Raw genomic sequence first — 17,220 nt, 5'->3', positions numbered from 1 at the left:
AGCACATGTGTTCAGACTACACACATTCACATTAACACTCGAGCATACATGCTTTCACAAACACAAACATACGCACACACACAAGTTCGTAGTTCTGATGCTGGTGTGTGTGACAATCCTGTCAACAGAGGAGGAGAAGGAGGAGGCGGAGGAGGCTTGTGCCATGCTGAGTGGTGATTGGCTGTTACCATACCAACGAGGGCGGGCTTGGTGAGGGGGAGGAGCCAGGGGCTGATTATAAAACACTTGTGAGCAGCAGTTTTTCCCCTCCTGAGCTGTCTCCACTGTATGCCTCTCTGTGTTTAGTCTTCCCCGTCATCTGGCCGCTGAGGCAGCTCGCAGTGCTTCTAATAAAGAGGACGGAGGACGAGCCGCCGCAGGGACTCCTGGCTAAGGCCGGTCCATTTATTTCAGCCGTCTGTCCAGCACGCTGTCCATCACGTTGACAAGAGGGCTGCCTGCAGTCTTGTGGATTTTACCTCAACGTGAGTGATACCTGGGAAGGAGAGGGAAACCTGAGCGGAGAGGCTCCTCTCCCCTTCCTCCCCTGCGCTCTGTCCCTCCTGGATGACCTGTGCTCCTCTGTAAGTAGCTCTGCTGCAGCAGCCAAATCCACTCACATGTTGTCATGAAGATCTCATGGCTGGATCAGGGGTCAGCACGGAGTCGGAGACAGGGGTTACATTGTGTGATACTTCATTATTTTGTCATTTGCTCATTATTTTCTTCGTCAAGATTCCTGCATAGCTCGGTGGACAGCTCGTCTTCCTGCGCTCCATTGCTTACTTTACTCTCTTTCCTCTGGCCTCAAGCGCTACCTTTTTAAATGGCACTCAGCCTGTAATGACATTCTGATGCTGCGATGCAAAATATCAAACGGGTGTGAATTGCATTGCACTATTGCGTGATAACGGGATAAGCACATGTTGTTCCGTACCAAGCTATTGGCCACATTAGTTCTGTGACTGATGGGAAACACCAATATAAAGTCATGCTGTTGCTCATGAGAATGATGTGATACATCATGAGAATAGATGAAAGCCTCCTCTCTGTCTTGATTTGAATATGTGTGTTGCTGCTGTGTCCACCGCTGCCATAAGAACAGCTTAGGATGTGTGAGAGCAACGCACCCACCGCCTACGACCCCACTCACTCGTCCACCTCGCCCCTCTCGGATGAGCCTCATGTATTAGTACTTGCATGTAAATTGACACTGGACGAGGGCTAATGCAGGTAGAGCCACTCACTGTGTGTGTGTGTGTGCGTGCGTGTGTGTGTGTGTGTGAGTGTGTGTGTGCGTGCGTGTGCATGTGTGTGAAAAACTGGTTCCCTTTTCCATATAATTGTCGTGTGTTGTTGAATCATGCAGAGTTCAGACGGCAGCGTCGCTGACGCCGTCACCAAAATAAACTGCACGTCAGTGAGAAGTTGCTCCGGTGTTGAAAGTGTGACATGTTGAACACACCAAGAAGTCTGAAGTAATGTGTTAAGTCATATAATTATGTTTCAGGGTCTACAAAAAAACATCCAAATGCCCCATTAGAATTGTTTCCCCCATGTTACTACATGTATATTTGTTAAGATTTTATTATTTTATGCAGCTGTGATATTTGTAAGAACGTGATCATTAAACTGATCACATGATTAGGCCTTCTTCCAATCGGCAATCAATCAAAGATGGCGTAGCAACATGTAACAACGTTATCAAGAATGGATTAAACGGTGTTTTATCTGCTCTGGAATAAGCGGTTGCCGTTGGCATGCTTTGCTAACTAGCCTGAAGCCTACAGTATTATGTTCAGATTGACAGAGAATAATATCATTAGCTAATAATTAATAACATGGGAATGTTGCAAAAATATCTATTTAAGAGCAAGACATGTACTGTCTGTTGACTCAGTCTAAAATGAAACAATAGTGTTTTTAATTGTTATCCGTCACAAGTAAAACACGCAGCACTGAATTTAGACCCTAATGACTTTCGAATTATCACAAAATGATGTCAAACCATCATTCCGATAAACATGCCATTATTTCTATCCTTTTTTAGTGTTCTGTCCTTGCCAGCTTGCAGTCTTTAATGTGCTTTTTTTTAAAATTTGGTCTAATTAATAGCAGAACTACCTTTTGGACAGCGTTCGGTCTCTGAGTGGCTGTTGCAATCTTTTGCCTTGACACACTGCCGGCTGAAGCACAATAGTAATATTTACATCAATACGTTACTATCAAGGAGCGGATTCTTCGCACGGCCCTGGACTCACTCAGCCATGCTAATGCAAAGATGGACCCTACCATATTAACAATAGCCCTGGCTCCAGCACTAAGCTCTCTCTCTCTCTCTCTCTCTCTCTCTCTCGCTCACAGATGAACAAACACTTGCAAACATTTGGTCAAACGCAGCAAATGGAAGTCAGTTTGCAGTTTACACAGCGCCCAGTCTGCCGGCGACTGTGATGAAACACTGATAGGTTAAATGCTTCAGGGAGCAAGTGTCTGTTGTGAAAATAAAACCATTTCACAACCTGCGACTCAACGCTTCCTCCCCCGTGTGTCTAAATAACACTGCGATGGCAAGTGGTGGAGCTGGACAATGATCACGAACATAAGACGTCTTCAGTGTTTTTGTTTTCTGAAGAGTGAACTGTGTGGGTGGTGTGCTTTCTGCAGGTCAGTAACACCACATCATTTCTAGGTAAAGCAGCTTACCTCTTATTGTCGCCACTTGGCGATGCCAGCATGCAAAACTGCCAGTAGCACTGAGGAACATTGTGTTCCACTCTCGGCTGATTTATCTGCACGACTTTATTGCTCTATTTAAATTGGACAGTGCTCCTTAAATAAACTGGCGTAAACCGAAAGTGAATGGATAACTGCACACAACTCGCCCCAAAACTACTCTGGAACATTCTTAAAGAAATGCTCTGCTGAGTATTTTAGTAAATATACAATCAATGTGTGTTTATATTCAGTGTCACTCTGCAAAACCAAATGTGTGAATGCCGTTCCTGTCTCCTGAAATACTTGCATGGTTCGGCTCGAGCGACGGCTTATTGCTCGTTGGCGAATAGGAGTTTGGTTTTAACGTCATACATCCAGCATCCGGTAGCAAAAGTGAACCGCAGTCGAAGTTCATTCATATGGAACATGTCCAAACTGCCTCAGCATCGACGCAGCACGGCCCCCCTCACCCCACCGGCAATACATCCACCAAGTGGAAAGCGGATTGGATGAACGGTTCTTGACATGGGAAGCAAACACAGTCAGAGATACGTTTTCAGCTTCCCGCACCGGAACATGATTGGACGCCGTCGTTGAGTGCATGAGTTGTCAGGGTCGCGTTGAATCACTAAAAAAAGCTCGAAGGGAACCAAGTGTTGCTGGGCATGCTTTTCCTCACACACGCCCAATGAGCTTGAAAAGCTCTTCACAGGTGGGCGGGTGGTACATTCACAGCCAAGATATCCAGCTCATTTAAAAATGTCCACCCTTTTCTGTGGCTGCCAACACTTTAGAAAGAACTGTGCCGTTTTCAGGGAACGCTGGACTAACACAGCTATTGTGTTGAGCGTTGTCTGGTGGAGAGACGCTGGGTGAGCGGTCGGGCATCCCGACATCCAGGGATGGCTCCTCCGGGCACGAGGGTATAGCCGGTGTGTCCTTTGCATAATTGCAGCCTCCTACCTCTCAAGTTGCTAGTATCATGCTGCAGCCGTGATGGCTTATTAGAGGTTGGCTTGCACAGCGACAGACAGACGGCACCTTGGGAAATATAAATAATGTGTTGTGTGCGTGTGGTGTGAGGTAAGCTGTGAGTCACTGGCCTGCTCCTGTCACAAGCGGGAAAATAAGCCAGAACCTGAGGGAAAAGTCCCAACAGCCAACAAACCCATCAGAATAATCACACACACACATAATGTGACATAAAGTCATGTGACAGATGGAAAGGTCTAAAACTCTGATGCACGCTTTTGACATTAAACTGAAATAGATTTTTGTTCATCTAAAGTCATGTGTCACTAATTCCAATGGTCATGGTTTATTTGTCTGCTGTGTCATTTACTTTAAAATTTGTTTTTAATTCTTCAACTATGCGAGAGAGCCCTAATAATGTCGCCGAACATGCTTTTAATGCTTTACTGGTCATCATCTCCAAAGACACATTCTACCATCCACGCACGGGTTAGCTTTGTGTCGCAAACGGTGTCCAGATGAACGCTACGTGTTGAGATTAACCTATAAATCTCTATCAATACACAACCACAGATACCTGATTCAAGCCACTCACCTACTAACACAATAACCGCACTGTGAGAAATGGCCCACTCTACTACGTGCATCGCATTTACAGTGGGCAAAGTAACCACACAACCTTCCTCTTCATTTCAGTAGTTCAGGGCTCTCTGATGGTAAAGTTACTGGCAGGAACCTTTCAGTAGGTAATGTATTATAACTATTTAGTATAAAATGCCCCTTTTTATGGAAGAGGCCTTCTCCCTCCCAACTTGTCAAACTCTGTAGGGAGCTTTGACACACAGTTCAGTTTTGGATGTGTCAGGAACAAGTGTCAGTTTTGTTGCCCTTATCGTGTCTTTTCAAAAGAAACGTCCAACTTCTTGGTTTCAAACAGGACTTGAACAATGTCTTTTAGGTGTAAGTATGTTTTTTTGCCCCAACTACCAACCCCAACATCGTCCCTGGATGGACTTTCTTGTTCTTTTTTTGTCAAATGTTCCTGTTCTTCTAATATTGACATGGATGGGTTCAGGTACAGGTCAATTGATTAGTTAGTTAATTAGTGTAGTACACAAATGTGGCTCTAGATCTGAGAAGGAAGGAAACCTGAAACAGTGGATTACACATAAATGTCACGGCAGCAATAAATACCAGGGAGAGAAATTAGTCAGCTCTATTACCACCAGTTGGACACCCATAGACCGCTAAGCCCTTAGTTGTGTCCACAAACACGGACGAGTCCAGAATTTAGTGTTTACCAGGGGGGCGTTGAAACCTTTGCATTTCGATGTTGCATTTAAGAACGCTTCGGCTAAACTTAATATTTCCCAAATATCATTTTAAAGTTTGCACTGCTGACCGCTGCATTAATTGCATGCTTTCAGTCACAAGAGACGACCATGAGACTGAGCCTGTCTGGGGATGACACCTATCTGCGTTTCTGTTATCTCCTCTCGATCTCTTCAATCTCTCGCTAATCTTTGGATTACTTTTCTTCTTTTCTCCTTTTAACCCTAAAAATGTTTTCCCTAACCTGCCATCTTCCTCCGCACAGGCATAATTTGCTGTTTCCAGTTTTATTTTTACGGCTAAATCATCCGCAGAGACTTTTTTTATTCATTTGTTACCGTCTGCATTCCGTCAGACATCCTCGCCTCTGATGCCGGGCTGACATCGGCAATCTGTGTCCCTGTGTTTTGTCCTGGAAGGGTTCAGGTGTAGACGGCACATAGCGGGAGAAGAAACTCTGTGTTTGTGTGTGTGTGTGTGTGTGTGTGTGTGTGCGTGTGCGTTCAACTAAAGCCACGTACGTAAAACTAATCGAGTTGTTTTCGTTGCCTTAACAGCAGCTTCTGCACAGCGGGGGGTTGAAGACTGGCCGTTGTGTTGACGGCCTTACATCCAGAAACACCGACAGTCGGAGGAATGTCCCATTGGACCAAAAGCTCATTTGAGGATTTTGTTTTCTGGATTTGGGTTTCATTCATGTTTCGTTTTTTTTATTTTGATACTCACCTCCTCTTTCGTTGCAGTTTACTTCACTTCCAGCCTTTGCGTGTTTGCCCCGCCCCCGAATTGTTTTCATGTGTCCTTCTTTGGCTCTGCTGTCACCTGTCCCTCGTTATTACCGTTCTATCCTTGTGTATTTCGCAATGTACTTCTTGTGCATCATTGTTCTATATACCCAGTGTTTAGTGTCAGGGTTGTTGTTTTTCTTTTGATTGGCTGCTTTTTCCTGCCTGCTTCTGGACCCTGCGAGTTATCTCCCTTAATAAATCATTAACCTTCACCGGCCGCCTCCATCAATCCATCTGCGTTGTCGATCCAACTTTGGAGTTCCTGATATTTGTATGTCACATACAAATACCTTTGACCCTCCAGACAGAAGAAACCGCCACGACACACTGGTGGCCAGTGATACAACAGCCCAGTCTGATGTTGACCCCCAGCACTGTTGTTGTCCACTCACGGCCACCCAACACAGTAGCCCAACTGTTCCCATGGGGAGAGAGTGGGTGACGTGTAGACAGACACGGAGACGGCAACACAGGGTTTAATTGTTCATTGTTGTTATTTGTATTTATTTTATTTTATGAGCACCTCCGTTATTAGCAGAATCCAGAGAAGTGAGCTTGAGGAGTCAAGAACAGTGAGAGATAAGCAAGTGAAGGAAAAAGATAACGGTGTCAAGCTGAGACATTAAGAATCTATAACGGAGCAAATAAGGCAATGATTGTTGTCGTATGAGGCCCGACTCCACGAAAAGATGGAATGGAAGGAAACAAAAGCTCATCTTTATTACGACTACAGCCCAGACACAAAGAGGACAAGTGGTAATATGCCGTGTTTGACCTTGTGTTTTGCTTAACGTTCATAAAGATGTCAAGCAAAAGTATGCTGGATGTTTGATATTGAAAAGAAGAATATGAACTGAAGGTCTCGGCTTAGTGGTTAAGACTACACAGAGGGATGTCTGCCAGGATTGATTATCACTGTAGGACGGGAAGAAAACCCAATGGTTTTTTTCTTCAATCGCTTTGAAGCATCACCCTTGATTTAAGCCAAATATCTCTGTAAAGTGCCAATTTAAGAACAGCGTTAAGGCTGAAAATGGTGTTTACTGCAGTCTGGGGGGCATGAACGGGAGGAGTTCTAAAATGGCTTTTGTCCATACCAACTTCCTATTTAATCAGACGGTGTTCATTAAGGTAATGATCACACTGTGTTTGGAGTTCATGACAATATAATCTGATGGTGATCTGACCCGGCGACACAAAACTCTGTGTACACTTGATCCTACCTCAGTCAACGCTCAGGCCACCAGAATTCTGTCTAATAAAGAAGAGTATTGCTCCCAGACGAGGAATGCCAATCTACAATGTGAAAAGTATGAGTGCCGTTTCCTTAAGTTCTAGAGATCCTTATCGTGTATTTTAAAATATTCCAACTGTGTTCTGGTCAACTTTGTTTCCAGCAGCAGGCAGCTATTGGCAAGGGGAAAAGCTCTGATGAACCCCCTGTGCACTACAATTATAACACCAAAAACAGCAGACGGAAGCAGTTAGAGATTAGCTGGTCAACACGGGATAGCATTTAAAAAACAGAAACATACACTTTTATTAATCCCCTTGGGGGAATCCTTCTCTGCGTTTGACCCATCCTTGATTAAGGAGCAGTGGGCTGCCCAGTCGGGCGCCCAGGGAGCGGCGAGGGGTGTTGTGCTCAGAAACACTTGGACCCGTGAACTGTGAGGGGACTGGGGATCGAGCCGGCTACCTTGTGGTAATGGGACGACCGCTTATCCCCCTGAGCTACAGCCGCCCCCGAGCAGCTAAAAGAGACTGGAGGTGTTATTCTCAAGGAGGACAAAACCGATCAAAAAGTAGTCTGAACTGATCTGCTGCAAACTTGTCAAATACAGATGATACGGGCATGCACCAAGGCATCCCTGTGTAAGACGCACCCATCTGTATCATTACTTGATGGTCAGAGAAACTGAAGTGGTGTATAAAGAGTGCTGAAGTCTGCGTAGGATGGGTGAAACCAACAGGACCTTCTCCCAGAAGACCTATGTGTGAAATGTTTACTTATTTTAATGGACTTTTATGTGACTAGAAACTTAAGTCAAGCTAGTTACATAACAAACGTAGGCCACTTATTTTATGTAACAAACCTACTTATCTTAACCCAAACCATTATCTTTATCTAAGTCGAACCAAACTCAACCTTTTTACTTTACGACAATAGTTTGTATCTAAGAATTGGACTTAGTCACCGAAAGGTCACCCATTGGTTTATAAAGGCTACCGTTTTGAATGAAGAGTAATTGTGAAAAACAATTAAATCATAATAGATCAAACTTGCTGTATGTATGTGTGTGTGTGTGTGTATATATATATATATATATATATATATATATATATATATATATATATATATATATATATATATATATATATATATATATATATATCTATATCTTTGTTCAGCCCAGCAGAGAAGGCTTAGCAGGCCCTGACGGCCCACCACTAATGAATTTAGGCCGTGTTGATATAAGTTCCTAATATGCAGAGGATTTCAACAAACACTTCTCTTCTGCAAAAACATGCATCATCTCAATTATCTGGGTAGTCGACCGGCTGCATAACGGCACCGCCAATTGGATTAGTTGCATTACGGACTAAACACACCAGCTGTTTAACAGCGATTCTCTTTTACCGCTCTGGTTTCTGTGAGACAACACTCTCAACACCGTTCATTATTGTGTGCGTGTGTGTGTGTGTGTGTGTGTGTGTGTGTGTGCAGTTGTACAAGCAAAGCTGTACTTTCAGTCTGCATGAACTACTGGAGCGCACAGTAATGTCACCTCAGGCGTCAGTTCTAGCTCATGTGACCCAATACACACATACGCAAATCACACAGACAGATGTGCCTTTCCTACACACACACACACACACACACACACACACACACACACACACACTCACACTGTCTATAAGCATGAAAAAAAGCAAGGTATGAGGAGTGAGGAGGAAAAGAACAAAGCAACGGTCAGGGAATTTGCTCACATTATTTTGTGCTATATTCTATTTGAGTGATTGTAACTGAAGCAATGTGTGTGTCCTCAGTCAGGTGTTTCTGTCATGAAGTTCAAAGAAGCTCCTCTTCATTTCTTATTGGAATTCTGAGTGCTTCCATTCAGATACATCGTCTCCACACTTAGTGTGTCTGTGTAGGTACAATGCAGCCTACCCATCTCTCTTGTGAAAATGTTGCTTTATAGTTTGTGTTACATGCTGTGACGCTGGAGGTGTCCTTTCAACACAAGGGTTCACCACTATTTATTGGACTTCGAAAGCAAGGTCGTGGAAGTTGGGTAATCTCGAAAGTCTCGATCTGGCGAATGGCAGTTCAACATTTTTGGACTTTTTTCTTTTTCTTTCTATGACTCTGTCGCTACCTCTCCCCGTCCAACCTCTTGACCCTCCCAGGGATGACAGCTTGTGTTGCCAACAGCCCTGTTGGCTGTCAGAAGCAGGAAGTGGTCGAGCTACTGGTCTGCCCCGACACGGTGCCAGAGCTTCCTTTTTCTTTATCTCTCTCTATGACTGAGAGAGAGAGAGAGAAAGAGAGAGAGAGAGAGAGAGACCAAAAGCCAAATAGCCCAGAGTGAGTCACAGTCGTGCCTCCATGCCTTACATGTAGATAGTGTGTCATATTTTGCTGCTGACGGTGCCCACTGACCTGTATGCAACAATGAAGCCTATGTAAACAAGCCTTGCATCTTTCCCCATCAGCTGGCCCCATTCTAAATGAATGCACACGAGGGGACTTGTGTATATTCATTTAGCTGGAGCGGATGGCTCACTGGACCGCTGACATGCGGCTTCTTCAAACGCAGTCGTCCTCAACTCTCCCCCCCCCCCCAGAGCCAGTGGATTTGATCACTGGCCAAAAGGACAATATCTTGATCGCATAATGCATCTCATTTGTACATATTACTCTTCCTGCAACGACTCTTGTTTACTTGAACTTAAGTCACCTGACTACTGTCGTTTCCCAGCTAGATATCTGCCAGCGAGAGTCGATTTCTTGGCTACGATAAGCAGGCTTATATTCACTGTGCCACACCGAGTCAACAAGCTGTCAAAACTTGACAGGCATATGGTAAATGTACTTTAACTTCTGGCGTGACTCACATATATCGTCAGCCTACAAGTGGTTTCTGTTTGCAATAGAAATCTATATACTGATTACACGTGTAGTCACAGCAGGCATTCAGGCTTAAAGTGTTACACTTCTTATTTTAGCAGCACTGTGAATATCAGGCGTGAAAATTCCTCACCTTTCGGCGAAATTCGCCGTTTTGAAACCAAAATAGGTGACCTACGTGAGGTTTTTTTTGAGGAGGAGCAGCGGGTCGGCGTTTATATTCAGTGAACTGCGAACAGATGCGCGTGCCACAAGGGAGCGCGAGTGCATGGTAATATAATATTTGATGGTATATCTAAGTTAAGTTACCCAGGAGCTCTGTTGACATAGACTTAGCTAACGTTAGCTGCAGCTTAATGAATTGAGTCATTGAACACAGCATGAGAGAACGCGACGTTAGCCAGCTAGCTAACGCTCCGGTTGATGAGGAGGTAGATTCTGAGGTGAGGGGACGAGGGGACGATCACACAGGACGAGACTTTTTCCTCCTTATTCGACAACAGAGGAAGAGCTTAAAGTCTGCATGGATCTTTTTTTGTCATTTAGCCACAGAAGGGGAAATAAACACTTGTTTGTGTTTCTTTAAATCAATCACAATCATCTTGAGCAGCGCTAAGCCGTGGATGCAGCAACGGTGCTCTTGCAAATAGATGTCTGCCCCCGGTCTACATCCGAGTGAGCCAGTCTAGTGTAGAGGCACATAAACGGCTTGGTTCATGTTCGGAAACCATCGCGGTCATGGTTAACGTTCACTGTTGATAGAATACGGGATGATAAGATATCATTATGCTAATGGTGTATATATCATGCTGCTTCTGTTCCTTGGGCATGGGAGGTTCTGAAAATGTGCTTTTCCAAGCATAAATTCTCCTTTTTCTGACAATGTGGCAATCTGTGGCCCTGCTGCTCCATGATCATTATTTAGTGCAGGCAGTCTGTTTGATTCCAATCAACACATCGAATGACTTCTCCCATTTGTAATGTTACAGACTCTGGTTGTCGTCTGAAGGTTATGAGAAAAATAATGAACGCTGCATCCAAAACCACAAGCAGAACATACATAACCCTTATGATGATGCAGGAGTTGGTGTGGTTAGACGGTGCCACACGATCTAAGAACATTCAACATCCTCCATTTGACAGAGTAGCTTTTCGAATGATGCCAAATACTCCTGATTGGCTGCAAGCGTCCTGATTCTAAAACCTTCTCCCAACAGAGGAGTCTGTTGTCTACGAAATAAATGAGGCGCAACTGCCAGTTTGACACAGCGTCCATCGTAATCAGGAATTTTCTCACTTTTGAGAAGCCAAACGAGGAAGCAAAGTGATTTGAAAAGGGGCCACCAATCACAATGCGGGGCAGTTGCATTCATCTGTTGGATAAGAAACCCCTTTTTATTTCAAATATGACTGCACCCTTTTGAGTACATTTCCAGTGATGCTTGACAAGTAGTTGGGAATTAAGCTATTTTAGATATTCACGTAGACCCTCTGTATTTTAGATAGTATTGCACACGTCAAAGGCTGCAAAAAATGCTTTTTTATCCTTATTCACCCATATTTATGGCTCGAGCAAGGAAGTAGGGGGCCCAACCGCATTGAAAGTGCCAGCAACCTGTTTTTGAAGAGATTACTATGAAACTTATTAAACATTTTGTCATTTTGGTCTTCACAATTTTTCTCCTCTATGCATACAATCTTTTCAATGCCGTTGTGCCCTCTCACTGATTTCCGATATAAACATAAGTATAGCACTTTCATAAACCAACATCCAGAATGTTTATTTAAAAGGTACTGCATCGAACTTTGAACCCCAAGCCCGGATAACTTTCCTTTTTACTTTCTGTTGTTCATGAAAAAATAAAACGTGTTTAAGTTTGTTCAACTGTCAACTTACTGTTGGCTTAACTCCGTGGTTCTTAAACTTTTTCTGTCACGCCACACTTTGGAGGAAGCAAAATGTTCGGGCCCCACCGCCCCAACAACATTGGAACAAAATGGTCCAACTTCTTGAAACTCCTCCATCTGTGCTTTTTTAATTAAAAGATTAAAAAAAATTAAATTCTAAGTAAACCAGATTGCTCCATCAGACAAAAACTACTAACATGTGAAATCACGTTTTGTTAAAACAATGCAAATAAAGTTATATATGTGCAAAAAATAACTAATATTTGGCAAAAAGATTACCAAGGAAGCCGGTTGAACCCCTGTTTTCTCCCCATATTTTAATGCTATAGTGTCCTTGAGCAAGACACGGAAGCCCCAGTGCTTCACAGCAGCACAAAGCTTCTAATTACTAAGGGCTGGGTATTTATATATATCGTTTTTTTAAGAATCCTTTATTAATCCCACGGTGGGGGAATTATTTTTCCCCCACCGTGGGGGATTTTCCCCCCACGGTTGAAGACAAAGCTGGATGACATAGAATTGAACTTGGTTGAGGTTGAAGCTCCAATTTATTTCTACCTCAGTTCACTGGAAGAACAAATCAAGTGTGAGCTGAAGGTCAGTGAGGCTCGGCCCTAAATCTGATGGGAAGGTCCTCATGGGAATCCACGAGGACTTGCTGGCTAATATTCCCCAGCTCCAAGAATCAGTCGCAGGGCAACAGTTGCAGCCGTGAGAAGGATCTGATGCAGAGGGAGATATGTGATATTATCTTTCTTTCTGATGCTCAAACTCTTTGTGCTTTCTGCAGCATCAAGCAAATATTTCCAAAGCAGCTTTTTCTTTACAATCTTCATTGTGTGGTGTGTGTGGTATTTGAAAACATGATTCATTGATTCTCTTTAGATTTTGTCCCGCTATCCCTCAAAACCCTGCCATCACACTCAAACAGCCCGTGCTCGCGCTTGAATTTCTGCTCAAACTGTATGCTTGCACTGCGATTGATTGTTGCTTGCAATGATTACCTTCTCTCCAGCGTAAGCCCTTCTCCTCGCACTCGGGCTGCCTTTGTGCTCATGAAACGTCTGCTCACCGATTTCTCTGTTCTCGGATATTTTTGTGCAACATCCCTGTAAAAATCCCCCAACCAATGGAATGGCGGGTGTGGATGATCCTTGCCTTGTTGCAGGAGTGATCCTTTTATTTCGAAAAACCCTAGCTGTGCTTTCCGTACATCTCTTAGAATAAAAATATAGCATACCTGCACCCGTACTTTTTCTATTACGATAAATACCGCCGCGGTTAGCCCCTTCTTAACGCATCCGTGGTCTGCCAACCTTTACCTCCCTGTAGCTAATAGTTCCCTTTCAAGTCTAAACTGAAAATACTTGTGTTGAAAGTGTTGTCTTGTCCGTCTTAGTTAACGTTAGTCCTGTAGAGCTCTGCTTTCTTTCGTGAGTGACAGATTAGTGTCAGTATTGGGTCAGTGGTAGCATACTGCATGTGGTCATAAACCACATGCAACAGCTTGTGTTGCATTGACTGGTGCCCTTCAACAGAATAAACAGATTTTGGGAATTGGATGGGGTTGTTGCACAAAAACAATCCTCGAGCAGACGTTTCACACAGAGGCAGCCAGTGTGGGGAGAAGGGCTGAAGCTGGAGAGAGAGAATTCTATGCAAGCAACAATATACCTGCGGGAAAGAGTTTCAGGGAAATTATTACATCTGAACGTGAAATCAATGTCATGCGCTCAAATTGGAAAAAAACACGCTCTGGAGCACAGATAGGAAAATTGCTTCACAGGACAAATCAGCCTGATGCTGCGAAAAGCACAGAATGGTCTCGGACAAGAGATTTAAAACAAAACTCAAAGACGAGCAAGTCAGGTGGAGCAGATGACGGCAACCCATCAAAACAGGGTGAAGGGAATCGCGCTAAAGGAAAAGGACTCTGGTACAATGGTTATAGACAACCATTCATAACCCAAAGGTGCAACTGAAAGACAGAGCAGAGTTTAAGGCTTGTGTATGAGTCATTAGAGCACTCTAAACTGCAGAATAATTTGGGCAAGATGGTAGAAAGCTCTCCAAAAAACAGGAGATTGAGAATTTACAGGAAAAGTCCCAGGCCTCCCATCAAGCCCAGCTGAGATCGGAGACCAGGAAGGTCTCAGTAACAGCTGGCCTGAAAAAGGCACCACTTTCGGCAGCAGAAAAATATCCCTCCTGGAGGAGACTGAGAAAACAACAGCCTCCTATGGGGCTCAGCTTTATGAGAAAACAACAGACAAACAACACTGATTGAAAGCCGCAAACAGACTCTGCCGAAGCAAAAAAAAAGGAATGGAAGAAGACCAATAGCTCCATACGGTTTGAGGTGGAAGATCTCCAGAGCCATATTATCAACACTCAAGTAGGACGCTCTTCTAAATGCCTGACTCCAGAACTCTTTGCACCAGGATAGGAAAATGCCCACACACACATGCACTGACACAAACACACACATTGGTCATTCTATACGATTAATCAGTCTTAACCCCTAAACAGCACTTTGAAAAGGTTAGTTTTTGCACTTGGTAAGTGGAGGGACCTCACTTTTTTACTAATGCATATGTCCGAGGGGAGGGCATCTTCATTTATTGTGTCATTGCCAAGGTTTATTTCCATGTCAATGTGGTGGCTCTTCTTGGAGAGCTTTGACTGGGTCTGTTAGGCCCATGAAACACATTCATAATCATCTCTTAAAAGAAGATAAATACATACACATTATGTCATCTTTATTGGTCAGGGGTTTAAAGTTGCACTACAGAGTACTATTGTGTACTATTATTGGCTTTATTTGATGTATAAATCAGGGGTCAAGTGCCGTAAATGTCACTTATTTTCTTCATTACATTCTTTAACTGCAGCAAATTTTACATATGGCTGAGAAAAAACTCATCAAAGTTTGAAAAAGAGGCATGGGGATTGGATACAGTGCAGCGGAGACTAAAACTGCCCATGACACTTTCCAACCCGGACCAAACCCCATGAAAGCCGGGTTCGGCCGAGGAAGCTATTTTATTACCCAATCTCCTCCTGGCTAATAGGTAGAAGCTAGCATGGTTAAAGCTGATTGGTCATCGCATCATTAGCAATCGGGTATTTGTACTAATATTGCAACAAGGAAAATACATATCTACTTTTCCACTCTAAATTATTTATTGGGATGAAGCCTGTGAACAATCCCTTAGATGAATGACAAAAAAAACATGTGCAAAGCTCATAGAAAAGCTCGACGAGTGGTCTAATAATCTTTCAAGATACTGAATATAGTTTGCGGAGAGATTAGATGTTTTTGTCCATCAGTCATAGTGCTAATGTGCAATAGTTTCAGATTTTCTTAATTTTTAGGTTGGGTTGGTGGATTTGGAGCTAGTCATGGAACAGGACCTTTACATGAACAGTGTTGTTCCTCACTTTTATTGTATTATGCAAGGAGTGCACTTAGTGATAGTGTGGCCTTTTTGGCTTGATGGAGTAGCAACATGGGGCAGGACTTATCAAACGGTAAATTTCCATTTCTTGTAGCACCCTCTTCTTATGCAATGGCATACTTGTTCTCCAACGACAGAATTGGCACCACCTCCTGCTTATCTTGAACCAACCCCATATGATTGCGTTATGATAGTGGGTGGAAACAAGCATTCATTTGCATATTCTTTTGGTTAAAAGCTCAGATATGTTTGGATGGAAAACTGACTTGTGAACTAGAAGACATAGTGAAGGATGGCACGTTATATTCTGTTTTTTTATTTACTGTGTGAGATGTGTCATTCTTTAGAATGGTGAAAGATTGAAATTGCAAACTCAACAAGCGTCTGTGTCCAAATACAAATAACACGTGTTTGACACAGAGCACTTCATAGATAATACCATAACACCAGTGAAGAGATACTGCAGCAGAAGATCAAAGGTCATGTTCATCCACATCATATCAATACACACAGTCCTCCTCTTCAGAAAGATCACAACAAACCATACTAGTATAAAGACCCACCACTGTTCCTCGGCTTGTGACACAAAGAGGTCTTTGTGCTGTTGTTTTTCAATGCAGATGCCAATTTGCTTGAGTGGCTCGCACGTCTGTATCAGACGACAGTGCCAACTACAGTGTACTTTTGTTCATGTCAACTCTTGTGTGTGTGTGTGTGTGTATACAGTATATATACTGTATCCCTGCCCTGTTGAGACACAGGGGACATCTGCCTCCATAAAGGCCGCCTGACCAATACTTAGAGGAAAAAACGTCAGCCACAACCACGCACACGCCGGCACTTTGGCCAGCCTCGTGCTATTGATTTCTATCTGCACAGTGATCCTCTTTACTCCTTTATTCTTAACCCCTTAATCTAATTCATGTGATCTTTTTTTTATTATACCAATTTCCTTACTTCTGATGTTACGTATTGCATCTGACGGTTAACGGATTGTCAGGTTTTTTATGTTCATCCTGTAGTTATCACGTAGTATCACTGTTAGAATATTCACCGTAGGCTTGAGGAAAACTCCTGCCACCCTGCAGTAAATTACTGCTGCCGGGGGTCAGTTTGAAATTGATGTTAACTACACCTTTACTGTCTTGATTGATGGATTTTTGTGCTACTGGGCCAGAAGTGGTTTCCACCTCGGAGGAGCCACGTGCCCAATTTGATTGATTCCCAACGGCTTCTTCGTCTCAAAATTAGAAATTCTCCTTTTCTCTCTACTGATCTGGGGATTATTTTCTTCCATCGTTGCCTTTTTGAGCTGCTTCCTTCACACGCCGTTCAATTTATAGCTGCCACCCACACTTCTCTGGCTCACACAATGTCTTTGGTATTTCCCCTGAACCCACAGGCCTTTGTGCATTTCTTACACCTTTTATGCTATGTGGCTTTTGTCTCTGAAAATGCAACCCAGTCGGCAATTTCAATTATTTAATTTTTTTACGTTGTATGTTTCTTTAAAAACATCCTGGTTTGGGTAAACATAATAATGTAACACTATCATGTGTCCTATGTGAAACCAAACCCATGTTTAAGAGGGGGAAAAGTTTGTTTCTGTCTTTATTTGGAGTTATGCTGCATCGATGAGATTCACACAAAATTCAAGGATGTGCTTGAGAAACAATGATACAATATACTGCATGAATGAAAACCTTCTCAGTTCAGTACTCAGAAATAAAGCCACTTGGTAAAAAAAAATTCTCAAAAATATAACTGTTTTGAGAAATATGTGTATTCCCCACTAAATATTTTGGAATCGATTTCAAACTTTGACTCCGACCAGTTTCACAAATATATTTTCGACTGAACTGAAGCGTTATATTAGTCTTTATTTTTCTCTTGCATTAAAATAACATCT

The 17,220-nt window shown here is 43.1% G+C and overlaps 1 protein-coding gene across 1 annotated transcript in view; it reads left to right on the top strand.

Moving 5' to 3' along the window:
• Nucleotides 1–284: 284 nt before the first annotated feature.
• Nucleotides 285–17,220, top strand: part of cdk18 (cyclin dependent kinase 18) — a 40,380-nt gene continuing 23,444 nt past the window's right edge. The window contains exon 1 of the mRNA XM_068593858.1: nucleotides 285–584. The gene's annotated coding sequence lies outside the window, so the exon portion shown is untranslated. The remainder of the gene's footprint in view (nucleotides 585–17,220) is intronic.

This window comes from Clinocottus analis, unplaced genomic scaffold, assembly GCF_023055335.1.
Source record: "Clinocottus analis isolate CAN_PGR_092001 unplaced genomic scaffold, fCliAna1.0.p SCAF_3, whole genome shotgun sequence".
In the NCBI taxonomy this organism is placed as follows: domain Eukaryota; kingdom Metazoa; phylum Chordata; class Actinopteri; order Perciformes; family Cottidae; genus Clinocottus; species Clinocottus analis.
This window is presented reverse-complemented; position numbering and strand designations above follow the sequence as displayed.